General features: G+C 49.3%; 1 protein-coding gene across 1 annotated transcript in view; it reads left to right on the top strand.

The window, feature by feature from the left end:
• Positions 1–2,454: 2,454 nt before the first annotated feature.
• Acan (aggrecan) overlaps positions 2,455–18,323 on the top strand; it is a 59,338-nt gene continuing 43,469 nt past the window's right edge. The window contains exon 1 of the mRNA XM_041653420.1: positions 2,455–2,562. The gene's annotated coding sequence lies outside the window, so the exon portion shown is untranslated. The remainder of the gene's footprint in view (positions 2,563–18,323) is intronic.

The following is an 18,323-nucleotide window of genomic DNA, read 5'->3' as shown; positions in this document are numbered from 1 at the left end:
CAGGGCTGTCTGAAGTTGTAACCTTTGATTCTCAGAATCCAGTCTTCAAAGTATCCAACTGAACATCATTGTGAGCTGTCTGCATCCTCTGGAAGGCAGGGTGCTGTTATATCAAACTGCCTCCATGGCCCATTCACTGCCTGGGTGGTCGTTAGAGTCTCAGTATCTTAGTGTGCACCCGGGAGCCCATGCTACCATAAAGCATCAGACATATAAAAAAAAATGGCTGCTGTCTTCTCATTAAAACTAATAGATGATCGGTAAACACGTGCTTCCGTCATTACAGAGATGAATTATCTAGTGAATATTTACCCATGGTTGGAGTTGCTCTTCATCAGGACACCCCACAATGTATATCAAATATGATCCCACTTTGCAGACAAGGCCAGTCTGTTGTCAACCAGAATGTGATGTGAGAAATGCATTGGAACTTAAGAGGCTGGTATTTCCTCATAAAGAAAATTTTTAGTTAATTAGTTTATTTATTTTCTGATTGTTTTTGTTTTTCAGGACAGGGTTTCTCTGTGTAGCAGTACTGGCTGTCTGATCTCACAGAGATCCTCCTGCCTCTGCCTCCCAAGTCCTGGAAATCAACGATATAAACCACCACCCCTGGCTTTAAAGGAACTAGTTTAATTTTTTTTTTTTAAAAAAAAAAAAGAGAGACTGATGCTTCTAGAAAGCGCTTTGCTCCTGGCCCAGCAACTTATAAGGTTTTCCATTCCTCTAACAAAGGAAGACACTGGCCTCTGAGCAGTTTTGATGACTACTATGTGACTGTCCCTTTGGTTCTCTGAAACTTGCTGACTGTGACCCAGAGCGGGCAATGCACAGGAAGAAGACAGGACAAGGATGGCCAGGCAACACCTGAGACATGCTCAGCTCTCAGACCCTGCAGGTGGGTTGAGCAGCCCAGCCGAGCCTGAGCTTCCCCCCTCTACACAGGGAAGAAATATTGAGAAAACGTCCTGGGCCAGGGCCAGGGCCAGGGCCAGAACCGGATACAGTTAGCCCATGAGATGCCCACACAATTCCTGCATAGTCAGTCTGAGGAAACTGAGGCACATCGCTTCTGACCCTTCCATCAAGGGAACACTCGGGTAGATCTCTTCCACTGTGTCATCTGCATAGGGCCCACTTCTTGTCTAGGGAGAGAAGTGGGAGCTGCCCACCACACTGCCAGAGGCCGCTGTTTCCTGAGAAGGACACTAGCTTCCTCTCAAGGCCATCAGCAGTCCGAATCCCCAACCCCCAAACGTGCTGCAGCCTGACCAGCTGCTCCTGTGGCACAGAGGAGTGACCTTGGTTTGAAATTAGCCCCCAGCTTGATGGGCAACTCCACCACTTTCTGAGCTCCAAGGGATGTGCGCCACTGGGAGGTAAGGGAAGGTGTTGTAGTGTTTAACTTATTGGACGGTTTGGAAAAATTAATATTGCTGTATGTTGCAACTACAGCTAGCTCATATGGGTAACCAAAAACTTAGTTTTTAAATTTTTTCCCAGGAAACAAATTTATTAAAGAGTGCCGTAGAGGCGGTAGCAAATTCCTGTTTGAGATGTCCTTGGCCTATCCTGAGTTTTGAAGACCCCTAACCTTGTGCCTCTGTGGCTGCCTCATCTCCTCTCTCCACTCTCCCCTGTAGTTTCGGGGTCTCCCACCCCCAAAACTTTCCAGCAATGCTCCCTGAAGGTTCTTCCAAAATCTCAGCCCCAGAGTAGGGGGTCCTCCTGCGTGACCCGGTCCCTCTGAGTCTCAACAGCAAATCTCCACTAGATGCCCAGGGAACCCTCGGCCCGCCACCTGGTTACGCGAACCGGGTGCTCCCGGCACTCTGTGGGCGCAGCCCTCCGGGGCCGCCTGGACTGCGGAGCTGCCGACCGCAATGCAGACGCGGGGCCCTCCAGCGCTGCCCGCGCGGCTTTCCTCCGCTGGCCCCGGAGCTGCGGGGTTCGTGCTCCTCTCGTGCCCTGAGCTCCGGGCGGCTTCCGCAGCTGAGCGCGGTCTCCAGCTCGGGTCCTGCAAGCTCAGGACGCCTCTGCCTTCCCCTCCCCCTGCAGACCGGCCCCGGGGGTGGGGTTTCCCTGTGAGCTCGCCCCCTCCCACCTCCACCCCTCATGTGTGCCCACCCCTCCCCCGCCCGGCCCTTATGTATGTGTCACGGCTCGCCTTTCCCGCCCACCTACCTCCCCGCGGTGCCAGAGGGGGCTCTCTGAGCTGAGGACGCGCGCGTAGCACCGCTCAAGGTCCCTCACTCTCTCTCCGCACCCTTACCGGCTGACATCTGACGCAGGTGCCAAGGGGGCTCCGTGCACCTTTCTGTGTCCCTTCCCTCTATCGACCCTGCTCCGCAACCCAGCCAGCTAGCTGCCACTGCGGCCACCGCCCGAGGGGACCTGCGGACAAGACGCCGGCGGGAGGAGGGGTGCGCAAGGCACCCTCCACGCAGAGCATCCCCGCTGCAACGCAGCAAGACCCGGGGCTCACAGCCCCCAGGAATCCCTAGCTGCCTCGCCAGCGTTACGGGACTGAAGTTCTTGGAGGAACAAGTTCAACTCTTCAAGGTAAAGAAAGGTCTTCTTCTTTACCGAGACAGGAGCTCTGTCTCGGGGCATCTGGGAATGCTGCTAAGGCCACGCGACTGTGTGCTGGGGGTGGTGTGTCTCCGTATCCCCATTGGGCATGTGTATTGGGGCTCAGGACCTCAGCTGCAAGGGCACCGAAGTTGAGCAAACTCAACTGCTGCCCTGACTCAGAGTGAAAGGGAACACGTGGAGGGGTTCTCGCTCCTAGTACACGGGATTAAGAAAGAGCTTTTACAAGTTTAAGGGTTGGGGGCGCTAAACTGAAGTACAAACGGAGAGGCAATTTTAAAGCCAAGGAAATGTGGGTTCAAATCCACCCCCCCTTCCCCGTTCCTCTTGGCGCTCCATGAGGTTTTGGCTTCCATTGGGAAAGCCAAGTGACCAGAGAATCGACAAAATTATGTGAATAGCAGGTCAGACAGGCAGCAGAGTTCAGAGAACTAGCGGGTCCTCTTGATTTGCTGCAGATTTGCTCCAGGAGTCTCGGGGCACCCAAAGCCGTGGGGAAAGATCTGGAAAGAGCTTGACAGAACATGGGACAGGGCTACTGAGCTGCTCCAGGGCAGACCAGAGCCAAGCTCAGAGATGACCGTCGTCTACCAAGATGGCATTTGTCAAGCTGGAAAGAGGAGAGGAGACGGGACTCACGACTGGCCCAGGGCAGCTTTTTCATTTCTGGGATATTCTGCAACCCTTCCAACTCCAGGGCTGGGTGGGAGGGTGGCAGCGTGTCAGTTAGCTGTGGGCGTGTAGGCTTGTCTCCTTTAGAAGGAAGTATCCAGCTTAAACTTTTCGGATATGCCGCTCCCCGCAGTTGGGAGCTGGACCCTGAAGGAGGTATCCACTCGAGTTTCACTAGCAAGCTTTTCAGGTTCCGGGTGGCCTGGCGGGTGTGTGGATTCCCGTTCTGTGGGGTGCCAGGGAGAAGCAACGGGAGAAAGAACCTATGTGCGATGTCTTAGCATGATGCCTTTGCCTCTGGATGTTGCAGTAGGTTGTCGTCGGCAGCACTAAACCCTGAAAAACACCCATCTCATCTCCTCTGGGCACCTAGAACAGTGAGGTGACTTTCTACCAGACATTTGTTTGGGGACAAAGGCAGGATTAGGTCTAGATTTTTTTAAAAATATTTAATTATTTATTATGTATTCAATATTCTGTCTGTATGCCTGAAGGCCAGTTGAGGGCACCAGACGTCTTTACAGATGGTTGTGAGCCACCATGTGGTTGCTGGGAATTGAACTCAGGACCTTTGGAAGAGCAGGCAATGCTCTTAACCACTGAGCCATCTCTCCAGCCCCTAGGTCTAGATTTTTTGAGGCTGAAATCAGTTTCTCAGCCTGATTTAAGGAACCAGAAATCTCAACTCTTTCTTACTTCTGGGTTACTATGATGAGGATTAACAAGTTGCTTATATCGGCTGGGCAAGGCTAGGTAGGGGGCTCGAAAGATAAGAATGTTAGCCAGCCATCCACCACCCTAAAGGAGATTCTACTCACCTAAAGAAAATGTTACAGAACCTTCATCCCCATTTCAAACATTTTGGATGAAGGGATTATCAAAGGGGGGGGGGGATCTCTCTTAGATATACTGGAATCCCTGAAGTTGTGTTGCATTTAAATATAATTTAAATGTCATTATGTGGCGTTTCTAATGGCAGACCCGGTTTGTTCATTCATTGTACCTTTCTCCAGAGTACCACTCAGAAGCCAGGCTCTGGGCTGTGGTGGCTCAGCAGGCACCCACTAAACAGCTGAGGTGACCCAAGCAAAGGGCCAGTACACACCCAGCACCCAGCAAATACTCGGAGAGTGTTTACTGTTATTGTTCATTTTAATATTAAGTAATTTTGCTTTTCCTAAAATGTTTCCGTGAAGACCATACTTAGTAATCTTCATACCGGGACTTTGTTAAGTTTGAAAGCCATCATGACCCCTAAGCACTCAGGATACTCTGAATACCTCCCCCCATCCCCTGGCATTATTCTACCCTGGCATACAAAGGTGACCCATGCCCCTAACAACAAGGGGGCTCCACGAGAGAACTCACTTCCTGAGAAGGAAAGCAGATTAGGGTTCAAACCCTGCCAATCATGTGACATGAGTTTGTTACGGTCTAGAGCCTCCTCGAGGCTCAGTTTCCTATCTCTAAAAAAAGGCAAGAAGGAGGGACTGCAGAAGTGGATTTCTTCAAAGATTTAAGGGCATAATGTGTGTGCTTTTCCAAGCCCTCTACAGACATTACAAACCTCAGTTCTCCTTTACTGGGTCACAAATCATATGCTCCGGGTAGTGCCCGTTTGGGGCATTCTTAGAGACTGTATGTCTCAAGTTTTGGTGGATTTTTTAATGATACCTTTTAGAACTGGATCCTTCCCAGACCCAGACATTTGGGGCGCCTTGGCTAAGTCTGGGGAAGCCCATAGACTTTGGCTTGGAGTGTCATTGTGGGTCTATGGCTGCCGACAAGATTTAGCCAACCTCAAGCTGTAACATCAAGTCAGCGGGGCTTTGATGAAATAGTAGATAATATTATGCCTCCCATATGATAAGGGCAAGTATTGCTTCTGGAAATTTTCATTTCTATATGTGTTTTGCAGTTCTCCATGAGGGTATGTGTGTTCATAAAATATATGCAAATAGACATATATTTTATATTTGCATAATGTGTTTTTATTGCAAGTTATAGTCCATAAAAATTTGGAAGATATCAACTACAGCCCAGTGTGATGATAGTCTATAATCTCAGCATTTGAAAGTTTAAAGCCAGCGTGGGCTACATAATGTGTTGGAGTCAAGCCTGAACTACATTGTGAGATCCTTTTTCAAAAACCACAGGCTTCAAATATAACTCAAAAACAGAAAGAAAGGGGGAGGACAAGGCACCAATAGCAACGGTGCTTCTGTCTGAGAAATTCCAGCCTTGTGACTCCAGGTGGCAGGCATTGGAGTGTCCTTGCTGCAACTGTACCAACACCTACCCAGACCAGACGCAGCTAGAACCAGAACTGGGGATAGGGAAGAAAGACAAGTTCAATAAATGAGAGCTCTCGGTGTCAGAGAGGAACTGAGATATTGGAAGACAGCCCTGGGTACGGGTATATAGGTAAATGCTGTCTTGAGAAGTGGGGTATGGTATAGACGCATGGCTTAGAGATAGGAGTGTTTTTCTCCTGCTGTCGGGGAGTCACATTCTGGGCTCCTGTGTCCCGGGAATATAGGAGGTCAGTCAATGTAAAATTTCCTTTGAGGATGGCATCCCTCCCTTCCTGGACACTAACCAACTGGATGTCTGTTAAAAGGATCTGGTGAGAGCAAACTGGAGAGAGAATGCAGGCAAGAAGAGGACAGGATCAGAGGAGAAATTTGTTGGGAAACCAGTAAAACGGTTCCTTTTTTCAAAAGTTGAATCCAGGGCAAGAACGGAAATGGTTGAGTTTACTTTGAAAAACTCAGAGCCTCCTTGTATGCAGCTGTGTGTGTGTGTGTGTGTGTGTGTGTGTGTGTGTGTGTGTGTTAGAGGGCGGGCTCTGTGGGCTGGCTGGGATGTGTGAGAGGCAGCATTGCTCCCTCAATGGCCTTACAGTGTATCCTAAAGAAGCTTTTTGTTAAACTCCTAAGTAGGTGGATTGGGGGGGTGTGAGGCTGGACATCAGGAATTGGATATTTACTTACCTTTGAGGCTCCCTGTTCTTCCTTTTAAGACATCCATCCAGGATAGGAGCTATGTCTCCTGGGGGAGGGGGAACTACAGGGGAACAAGGCTGTCTGTCTTCATAATTGATTTGACTTGAGGAGCAAGAAGAGGAAAGAGACAGAGCCAGGCAGGGCTGCAGTACCTCGTCTGTGGGGAACCTACCTTCAGTTTTCTGGTCTCTGTCTATCTCCCGACCATGGATGCTCAGGGTCTTCAAGACCTGTAACAATCCTCATTTAAGAGATTGTCAAGGGGATTTAGGGAGGGGAAGGACTGGGTCACCCCAGAACAGACTCGTGAGGATCTGTATAGGAACCCAAAACATCAGGATTTCATCTAGAACATTCCCCCTTCACAGATACCATTCGTTTATTACCAGTACCTGCTCCATACCAGATTCTGTACGTAGCTGATCCTGCTCTGTCTTCTTTGTGGTCTAATTGGAGCAGGAACTGTTATCAACTTGACCCTGACCCCTCATTTCTATAAAAGAGTGATCTCAACTGGGAGCTCCCTGAACATGCCTAAAGCCGTTTCTGTTGTCACTGTTTGAAAGGGGGGGTGCTACCCACATGCTGTAGAGAAAGGCCAACGAAATTGCCAAACACTTTTTAATACACAGGATGACACCCCTCCTCTCCACACACCTACACACTCATACGGCACAAGATCCAAAATGTCACTAGGGCTAAAGCTGAGAAGGAAAAAAAAATAGCTCAGGACCTTCATTCAGTCCCTGAGTCAAGCCACACCCTACCGAGTGAGCCAGACAACCAAGAGGCTAGAGGAAGGGTCTGGGTAACAACCAATCGCAGGCAACAAACGGGAAGTGGGGAGAAAGTAGCCCTCAGTGGCTAACAGAAAGAACACGGCCCATATGAAAGTTGAAATCTTAGCTGTATGCCTATGGCAATGCGCTTACCCCTCTGAACCTGTTTCTGCGCCTATGAAATGGACATCCAAGATAAAGCGAATAAAGACGCTGGTACAAAGTAGACCCACAATAAAATCTCGGGCGTTATTATCTTTGAGGCCTTTCAAGGTCCTGCCATGGAAAGTTACAGCATCAGCAGGTGAGGACATGTGACCTCCAAGCCAAGTAAGGTTTCTGTTTGGGGCCGGTTGCCATAGCGATGTTCGGGGGGGGGTGATATCAGCACACCCCCCTCACACACAGCTCTCAGCAGAGAGTGAGAAGCCAGAGGTGTCCAGGCTGGGTAGTGGAAGCGGTCCCAGACTTGGGGGTCACAAGACGCCAGCTCTGTGTTATTTATCTGGAAAATGGAGCTATACCAAAACCCTGAAAGAATCCGCCGTCTATGAAACCCCTTATAGGGTTGTCTGGAAACCAAGGCAGGGATTTTATATGTCTTTTATCTAATTCAGTGGCGGGCACACATGATAGACTGGTGGATAAATGGGGTGAGCCAATGAATGAATGAGCACATGAGCAAACAGACTACCACACTTCACATTTCTTTCTTGACAAGGAGGAGACCTAGAACACCCACATGAGCCATCCCCCACCCCTCAAAAAAAAATGGCAGCCTCTGGTATCCAGTAAATTCTGTCGCTCTTCTTCTCTGGGAGGCAGCGCCCCCTAGAGCTCACCTAGTGGATCCTAGTGGGAATTGAATGGGTCAGGGAAGCGCCAGAACTGAGACCAGCCCAGTTCCAGAGAAGAAAATTGAATGGGGACCAGGAACTCCTTGCGGGTCTAGGCAAGCCTCTACGTTGAAAAATGGAGTTGCAATAAATTAAGGCCCAATTGAAATCTACCAGCCAAAGGAATGAATTTTGGTAGTTCACCCAAGTGTCCCTGAACTGCATTTTATGGGGGGAAGGGGACATAAGACAATTAAACAGAGAGGGTTTCAGTTCTCACCACATCTCCTTCTTAATTAAGCTGGCAGGGAGGTGGAAGGGGGAACTTGAATGAAGGGAGCTGCTCTTGGCACTGTCTCAGCTTCAAGCAGACATCTGAATCCTCTCTGTTCATTCCCCAAGCCACTTGAAAAGCAGTGGGGGTGGGGGACATCCTAGAAGCACTGTGTCATCCAATCAGAGCTCGGTCATAACTGGATGTGGCGACACAGGCCTACAGTCCCAGCTCCCAAGACTCTAAGCCCAAGAGGATCTCGAGTTTGAAGTCAGCCTCGTCTAGGTAGCAAGACCTTGTCAAAAAAAAAAAAAAAAAAAAGACGTAGCTGGATTACCCTAGGGCTTGCCTGGCATGGTCAATGCCCTGGGTTCCATTGAGTATGGCAGTGCATTCCTGTAATCCAAGCACTCAAGAGGGAGAAGCAAGAGGGCCAGAAGTTATAGATCTTCCTCAGCTACATAAATCTGAGAACAGCTTGGGTTGTGTGAGCCCCTGTCTCAAAAAAACAAGAGATGTGGAGAAGAGCCTAACCACAGACAGTCCAGGGACCACCAGCATCATCCATCTTGACTCACTTCCTGGCTCTACCCTCTACATCCTAACTGGTTGCCTTCAGGGATACACTAAGGAATAAAGTCATGTATAAGAGAACGGTCCAACGGGGCATCCCAGGCTCTTCCCTACCTTAGAGAGCCTCTCTTCCTGGCCCAGCCTCCACCCCGGTCCTATGGAAGAGGGCTTCCTGGCAGAGCCTGTACTCTTCATCTGTCACCCCACCCCACCCTTCATCTTCCAAGCCAGGGCTACCTCACTTCCCAGCCTTGCAGCCTCTCCCTCTATGTGTGGATGGCTGAGGGGAACAGCTAGACCTCAGGGTGTCTCTACGGGCTGGGGGATGCTGTCCAACTTGACTGAAGGGAACTGTGGTAGGGAGAAAAACAGCTTTCCGTGTGGGAATTAGAACCGTCTAAGGAGCCGCTGCACACCGTAGATGGAGTCAGCCTCCTCTGTGGGAGGAGCCGTGGTGACAGAGATCTGATTTTCAATGTCCTTTCTGGTGACTCTCCTAGCCTGAGCTGCTCATTGAGAGAGTGGCTGATGCTGCAGTTCTGCTCTGCAGGGGAAGGGCAGATGCTTCCTCTGCTCCCTCCCCGATGCCCAAGACGGAGCCTTGCTTCCAGAACACAGCTGGTCTTGCCTTTGGTTTAAATAAATCCTCTTGTCCCCAGGGGTGAGACAGAGGTTTCCCCAAAATGGCTTCTACAAAATATGCCTCACAGACAATAGGCAAAGTGCTTAAAAAAAAAAAAAGTGTGTCATCTCTTAGGGAAATTCGGAAATTAAGCAGGTCGCTTTCCCACCAGACTTCTCTTGGTACCAGTGGGCTGGACTCTCCTTCAAGTCTCTCAGGCAGAGTGTGACCAACTGGAAGCTCTTTCTTCTTCCAGCAGATTGAGGGACTCAGTCTAGAGAGATGCTGATCTGGCATCTCTGTGGCGAGAAAGGCTGCTGCATGGAACCCAGAGGGCAGGCCAGGGGAGAGGCAGGCCCAGAAGATTGCCTAAGAATCCTCAGTCTCCAGCGGCTGATACAGAAGCTCAGTTGGCAGAGTGCTTGCTTAGCTTGCATGAAGCCCTGGGTGTGCATTTGTGCAAGCCTGTAATCCCAGTCCATCAGAGTCAGGGGCCCAGAACCTCAAGGTCATCCTTGATCACATAGTGAGGTCAGCCTGGGCTACAAGACCCCTTCTCAAAAGCAAAAAACAAATAAAACCCCTCAGTCTCCTACCATCCCTGAGCAGAATCTCTCTCCACCCTCCTGTGCGCTGGGTTCAGCCTCTTTTTCACACCAGTTACCTTCTATGTAAAGGCCTGTGGGGCTACACCACTCCTTGGGGCTCCCTTTGCTGCTGCTGCTTTCTGGATCTAAAGGGAGGGGGAGTACTCTATGTGTTTGGGGTGGGGGTGGGGTGGGATGAGGGATCCTCAGGACAGTCTCTGCTGCAGGACTGAGCTCCCTCTAAGCCTCATAACTGAGGCTACTGTACCCCATATGCTCCAATTCCCGCTTGGGTGACAGCAGAGGCTGCATGTCTGTGGACAGCATCCCTAGGAGGTGAGCAGTCCTCTGCAGCCCAGTAAGGAGGTGTCCTGGTTAGCACTTGCCTTTATCACTCTATCCATAGCATCAGCATCATCCAGGCCCAGAGGGTCCAGCCAGGAGCTTCTTCATCACATCTCAATGCATCTGCCTCCTCCACAATAGCTTCACTCCAGGATACCCACTCGGTTCCCCAAACCAACCCACACTGGCTTCTCTAGCTTCTTTGGATATTTTAGTAGAGTTCTCCATACCTCTAAGATCTGGTTGCTTATTGTGGCCTTCACCTCCATTCCTGAGGGACCTTGTTGACTCTGGCTGGGGTAAGGATGAGTCACAGAGGTGCATGAAGAGGGGTGGAGTCAATAATTTGGGGAATCCTTTTGTCACTCTCTATCAGGACCACCCCAATTTTCTGTCTTTTGAAAAACACTACTAAAGTGTATTCTATCCTTGCAATAGTTAAGAAAACTAGGACCAGAAAAGAATGTTTCTCCAGCCTAGCCAGAGCTCAGGGGGCTTCATGTAGCCACCTGGGCCATGTTCTGCCATCAGTGGGGGTCACCAATGACTCAAAGAAAAGAAAGGTGGCCACATCCATACCCCAGCAGTCTTCTTCCCGGATCCCCTCAGCAGCTCCTAAGCAACATGGGGAGCAGCTGTTCTAAGGGGTCATTCAGACCTTTACACTGTCACCCCCTCTGGTGCTCAGGTTCTATCCCCTGACAACTTCACATGTGCTGTGGATCATCTTTCCTCTGATAGATTTTCCATCTTGTGAGCCCAGGGTCCCTAGGAAGCAAGCCAGGTACTATAAGACCAAGAAGGAGACAGGGCATGATTCTCCAGCCCCTCCGAGCTCAGCATGGATGATTCCATAGACAGCAAAGTTCTCGTGTCTCATTGTCTTTATTAAGAGATGCTCATGGTCCCCCCCCCCCTCCAGCTTCCTCTGTACCTGTTTCCAGGATCCATCCCTGGGGGTCCTTCTGGAACCATGGCACCATCTTGTCATCTTTCAGCTGAGATAGAGAATCTAGTTTGTTGATAGCTCCTTTCCTGATGAGCTCACGAAAGAATCCTTGAAGCCACTGCCATCCAAACATGGATGGAGCAAAGGGGTTTCAATCCTAGCATGGCCTCCACCGGTAGTGTTGGTTCATCATTCTGTACCCCCAGATCCTTATCTTTGTAGTGTGTATAATCACTCATCCCCAAGGTTGAGCATTAGGGTGAAATGAGGTGATACAACTAAGCCATGGTACCCTGCACTCCACAGAGCAGGTGTTCTCCAAGCTCCAGCTGCTGCTTTTGGTATCACAGCTGTCTCCAATGTTCCAAGCTGAACTGCTTTCTTGCCCACGTGGGCTCTTAAAACAGCTTACCCGTCTTAGAATAGGAACAGAAGTGTGGTATGTATTCCACCAGCCCAAAGCTGGCCGGGAACAAGGTAGATGGAAAAGCATGGTCTGCCTCCTGATAGGCCAGTAACTGCAGCAGGCCTTTTATCCAGGATCCCTACACTGTATAACTCGAGCAGGTTCCACTGCAGTTCATAAAAAGAGTAGCACCTGGGAGAGTCCCGTGAAAGCTCACAAGCTTCCGCATCATTCGCTCCTGCAGCCTTTCTCTTAGGAATGTGCAGAGAATGCCACCCTGCAAAGATGGGCTAGCGAGAATTCGGGTGCAGGTGCTGTCACCGAAATCGCCACGACTGTGCCATGGGGAAGTCAGGCAGGAGCAAAGGGTTGGTGTTGTTCTAGGAGTTGCCTCTGGCCCCCAGTTCACCCCCTTTTCCCCTCTAACCTCTTCCTTGGGAACTGGATATTAGAGGATTCTAAACATCCTGAGAGAACAGTTAATGACTTGCATTAAGTTAAGGCAGCTGAGCATAGCTCTGCCTCTGACCAAAACCATGCCCTGTGTGAGCCCCAGGGAGTGGAAGGCTCTGAACCCAGGTAAGACAGAAAATGTAAGGAAACCAGTGCTTCACTTCTAGGGTTTTCCTTAATAAAAAGCAGAATCCAGATTAGGATCTAGTGTGTGTCTTTCTCTGCTACTACAAGGAGCCCATGTGGTTTATCAGAGAACCTCAAGGAAATGTGGAGGTCCCATAAAAGCCTAAGAGCTCTGGGGCCAGTCTAAGAAAGTTCCAGAGATTGGATCCTAGCAGAAGGGCTGATATAAAGTTCCAGAAACAGCATCAAGAGCAAGCCCAAGACCAGAAAGTTTTGTCTCTATTAAGAAAAGGAAGATAGTAGAGAGAGTAGGTAAAATATAAGAAATAACACATGTCCTCCTGCAACCTAAGTGATCCAGAGGTCAACTGCCAAGTGAGAAGGGAGTAGGTAGCCCCTCTACAAGAAAAAAAAAAGGTTTAAATCAAAATCGGTCACAGCAATGTGATCAAAAGTGGTTCCTCCCGTTCATTCTCTAGGGTTGCGTAACAGTGTGCCACAAAGTTGGGCCGTTTAAACAGAAATTTATCATCTCATAGTTCTGAGAGCCAGATGCCCTAAATCAAAGTGTCGAGAATGGACATGCTCCTTCCAGAACCTGGAGGGAAAGCCCTCCAGTGCCCTTCCGAGCTCAGGGGCCCACGGCATCCCTTGTATGTCGGCTGCATCACTGCTCTTGGCTCCAGCTCCATTGTCCCCCCTGGTGTCACCCCAGTGTCTGGATGCTCCCCCCCCCCCTTCTAAGGACATCATTCATATTGCCCCATCCTTATGACCTCATCTGAACTTAATCACACCTGCAAAGGTCCTGTTTCTTAATTAACTCACATTCATATAAAGAAGAGAATTTCAATATGCCTGTTGGGATACACCAGTTGACATGTAATAACTCTTGATTGACATACTACTGTGATTTAGACCTTTACATCCAGACAGCTAGAGGAAGCTCTATCTAGGGAGACAAGTCCCACACTTTAATGTTCATTGAAGACTGAGCAAGGACAGAAATTCCTCCCTATGGTGTTACTGATATCCCCATGTGCATATTGCTACCCTCGTGGGGAGGGAGGGAGGGAGGGAGGGAGAGAGAGAGAGAGAGAGAGAGAGAGAGTCTCTCATTGGCCTGGAGCTCACAGGTTCAGCTACACTTAGCCCCAGGGATGTACCTGGCTCCTCCTCCCCAGCACTGGGATTGCTTGTACCACCATAGCTGGTTTATTTAAAGTGGGTTCTGGGGCTTGAACTTAAGTTACCATACTTTTGCCAACAAGTGCTTTACCAGCTGCGCTCTCTCCCAGTCCAGAGACCCAAGAGTTTTAACACAGAGAGCACGTATTTTCTCACCCATCAACACACTCCTTCCCCACAGTCCCCAGTTGGCTGCCAACTTGGTCACTGAGGAGTCCATTGGTTTTTGACACAAACTCCTATCCTCCTAATTGCCTTCCGGGTCCAGAATTGATTTCCTCCTGTGATTATAGTGAATTAAAGGCAGATTTTCAAAGGTTTTAAATTTTTTATGTTATTTATAGAAACTCTTTTCCCAGTCAAAACTAGTAAAAGACAGTGCAGAAAGTTTGAGAAGATGAACACCGAAGTGAAAACATGAAATATACTCCAAACTTTCCACCTCAGAGATAACCAATGTCACATTTCTGACTATTTTTTCTTTCCCATGAATATGCATTAAAAATGGGGCTATGTCCTACACATTATTGTGTGGCTTGCTTCTTGGGGTGAACATGTTTGCATGCTGTTTCTATACTTGAGTATTTTTTACACCAAACTCCTTTCTGGTCACAGTAGGGGACACGATGAGAGGAATAGGAAGTTTTCCTTGTCCTCAGGAGCCGGCGGTGTGGGTGAGGGACCATCTGTTGGGAATTCTCCTCGGCAGCGTGGTGAAGGGAGTCCTAGCTCTTTGCCCAAGTCCTGCTGCTGATAATGCAACCGCCAGTGATTTTTTTCCGCCAAGAAAAAAAAATCACAGCGGCCCCCATCCATTCCAAATTGATCCGAGTCTCAAGGGAAGTACAGTCTTGTATCATTGAAGTCTGCAGGGGCTCCTCTCAGTGGGCATGTGGGCCAAATACCCCATACACATAGAATAAAATAAAAATTAAAAAAAATAATAACGATGAGTTATGTTGGGGCAGAATGCTCTCCCAGCCCGTGTTCCATCCCTAACACCACCAAAGGGGCTGGGACCACAAATTAAGAGATACATGTCGTATGTGTCCCCATAAGCCAGAGACCTGAACTTACTGCTCTCAATTGATCCTAGTTCCCATGTCCTGTGTGTGAGCATCTGGTGCTGAATGCTAAGTATCTCTCATACCACGTGACCCTTAAATGAAACTAATTCATATGCTGCTCAGATAGAGAATCAATAGCCTGACATCACAATGGAAGAAAGATGGGTTATGCTGGACTCCCTAGCAGACAGCATGGGGGTTCCCAATATGGCACATGGCCTCGGGTATTTCTGAGGGAAAGTTTTGATCAACCTCTCTTCTGCCTTCTATGATGCTTTGGAGCTGACATCCACAAAGAAACAGCCCTCTGTGGAACATGTGAGATTTCCCCGTTTGTGGATGCTGCTGGCGGTGTGGCATCTGAGAAGACCCTGATCACGGGGAACAGGGTGTCTTCCTTGGATATATAAGAGACTCCAAAAGACAAGGAAGCTGTCCGACTCAGATAGGATGGGAAGAGATCTAGAAACTGTGTGGGGGGGGGGGGCGGGGAGCTATCAGTTTCCCTCTGTAGGAAGAGAGGCAGGAGTCAAATTCACAGAGACAGAAAGTAAAGGATGCTTGCCAGGAGCTGGGAGGAGGGAAAAATATGGGTGGCTGTTTAATCAATACAAACCTCCAGTTCTGTAAGAAGAAAATGGTCCAGGAGTTGGATGGAGCTAGTGGGAACTCAACAGGAAGGCTACTTGAGGCTATTAACTTGTATCCTTAAAGTGCTTGAAATGATACATTTTATAATATGTATATTTTAACACAATTTGGGGGGGGTCCTTTTTCTTAAAAAAAAAAAAAGCAGGGCTAGGGATACAGTTCAATTGGCAAAGTTTTTGTCTACCATGCAAAAAAGCACTGGGTTTAATCCCCATTACCACACAGGTAAGGTGTGGAGGTTCACACCTGTGGCCCCACTACCTGGGAGGTCAAGACAGGGAATCCGAAGTTCAAGGTCATTCTCAGCTACATTTTGAGACCTAGACCAGCCTGAGTCGCCTGAACCTCTCTCTCAAAATAAGATAAAGGGAAAGAAAAGTTAGATCTATCTGCCTGTGAGCCCAGTCTCAGGAATGAAGCCCTGTTTAAGAGACAGAGGCAGAGGCAGCAGTAAGGAGCAAGCAGCAAATCTGATGTCCTGCTGAGAGGTTCTTGGCCGTTGTAATCCTGACAGCCTCACTGAGGGCAGTCACACGGTCAGGACAGACCACCCAGAGGATGGGGACTTACGGGGGACAGCTGGAAAGCAGGAAAGAAAGGAGGAGACAGCTTGTGAGCACTTGGGGCTCTTGGCTGACTGTTCTGCTTGAAGCCCTGATTTCAAGGTGTTCAGTGAGAGACGCAGAGATACGCTCCACCCCTTTTCAGAGCACAAGCCTTCCCTACTCTGCAGCTGGTCCTCCAACTTTGAAACAGAACCGATCTGAGAACCTCTATGTGTGTGTCTCTTAATTTGTGGTCCCACCGCCTTTGGTGGTGTTAGGGATGAAACACAGGCTGTGAGAACATTCTGCCCCAACATAATTCATTGTTTTGTTTTTAATTTTTATTTTGTTCTATGTGTATGGGTAATTTGCATGCATGTATGTCTGTGTACCACATTGTGCTTTGTGCTGGTGGAGGCCAGAAGAGGGCATCAGATCCCCCAAAACTGACATTATAGATGGTTGTGAGTCATAGGGTTGTTGCTAGAAACAAACCCAGGTCCTCCGGAAGAACAGCCAGTGCTCTTGTGTGCTAAGCCACCTCTCCAACCCCTCACCCTCTGTCCATGATTTAAACAAATGTGGGGGGTGGATCTCTGAGACAGCTCAGTGGCAAAATCGCTTGCCACCAAACCTGACAATCTGAGTTTAGTCCCTCTGGGACTCACAGGGTGAAAGGAGAGAATTGGCTCTGGCAAGTTGTCCTCTGACCTCCACATTCATGCTGTGGCAACTCCACACACACACACACACACACACACACACACACACACTCAGGATGCCACCTTGTCAAAGGCTCTCTAATTACCCTGTTCATCAGGATCTTCAGCAGTGCATGTGTTCCAAAGCAGGGAACTGGTTCACACGTTGAATCCCTCTATGGCATCAGAACCGTCTGATTTATATTCTGGTTCTGCTGCTCCTCGGCTATGGGAGGTCAGGTCAGTCAGCCCCTCGGAAACCTCAATAGATTCTCACGTAGAACTGACCACGGTGAGCCTCTCCCAAGATGACTTTCTATTCAAGCTCCCTTGGTTACCACCCCAACATGGGACCCAATCACCATCTACGGACACCCTGAGGGCAGAGTTGGGGTTGTGCCCATGGAGGAGGAATGGCCAAGGATGAGTGAGAGCCATTGCCCCCCCCCCCCAACCCAGTACAGTCTCCTTGCAGAGCCAAACAAGCGCTCTGGGCAGCTTATGCTCCTTCTGTGATTAAGACCAATGGTGAACTTGATCATGACAACAGTTCTTTGGAGACTTCACCTAGGAGAGGCTACCTGGCAAAAACAGTATCCTACCTGGCTGCATTAGCCTCTCTGCCCACACCTGGCACTGTGTCCTCCCCAAAACTCTGAGCCTTCCCACCACCAATGCCATCAAGTCCTTTAAGGGAGGCTCTTTAAGACCCAGCCCAGTGTGGTTTCTAACCTTACGCTACAGAATGATCCATCTGTGGAGTTTGGGCCCCTGTACCTGAAGCTTGCGGATGATGGATGTCTGATAATTCGAAGAGAAAGGGAGGGAGCAAAGAAAACCAAGAGGGGCTTGGCACTTTCTGAACAAAAGGCAGCTATCCCTGACGCAGGAGGGCCAGAAAGCAAGCTCTTCTGAGGACAGACAGCAGCGCTACTGCAGGGCCAGCACAGGGTACAGAGGTCCTGCCCATTGTCACTGTTGATGCGTCCTAGATGGGACATGATGGGTGGATAGGGAAGAATCCAGGACTTTTGTGGGATTGGTCACGTAGAAGTGGCTGACCTCAGCCTCCAGTCCCGCCGGAAGTCAAGCTGATAGCTCATGGCACAAGAGCTCCAACACAAATCCCACCATTAATGTAGACTGCCCACCCTGGTCCAAGACCTCCAGGGAAACAGTCTCTCTTATGAGGCAGGGTAATCTTTTGTTGTTGTTTCAGGTTTCTGTTTTTTGTTGGTTTGTTTGTTTGTTTTGTTTCATGAGTCAGGGTTTCTCTGTGTAGCTCTGGCTGTCCTAAAACTCGCTCTGTAGACCAGGCTGGCCTCAAATTCATGGAGATCATCCTGATGGAGGAAGGTCATTGGCTAATAAAGGCACTGCCCTGGCCCATTTTATTGGTTAGAGGATAGGTGGGAGGAGTAAACAGAACAGAATGCTGGGAGGAAGAGGAAGTGAGGTCAGAGACTCCACAGCTCTCCTCTAGGGAGCAGACACCTGAGAGAGACGCCATGCCCCGCTCCCGGAATGAAGCTCCGACCCAGGATGGACTAGGCTAGAATCTTCCTGGTAAGACCGGTTCTCACAGATTATTAGAGATGGGTTGATCGGGATGTGAGAATTAGCCTGTAAGTGCTAGAGCTAAAGGGCCAAGCAGTGCTTAAAAGAATACAGTGTCTGTGCAATTATTTTGGGGCATAAGCTAGCCGAGCAGGCGGCCGGGGTGCTGGGAACGCAGCCCCGCCGCTCTTATTACTTCATCATCCCGCCTCTTTCTCCCAAGTGCTGGGATTAAAGACACGTACCACCACACTGGGCTCATTCTAAGAGCTCAGAGCTCACCTCCTGGGAGCTGGGAGCAAGAGTTAAACTTTGTCTTAGATAGAGTCAGTTCCCTACTGCTCAGAGGGGTCACTCTGTGATACCCTGATCAGCTCCACAAACTGCATGGGCAC

Source organism: Microtus oregoni, unplaced genomic scaffold (assembly GCF_018167655.1).
Source record: "Microtus oregoni isolate MIOR12 unplaced genomic scaffold, Mior012 000000F_ref0000247, whole genome shotgun sequence".
Classification (NCBI taxonomy): domain Eukaryota; kingdom Metazoa; phylum Chordata; class Mammalia; order Rodentia; family Cricetidae; genus Microtus; species Microtus oregoni.
This window is presented reverse-complemented; position numbering and strand designations above follow the sequence as displayed.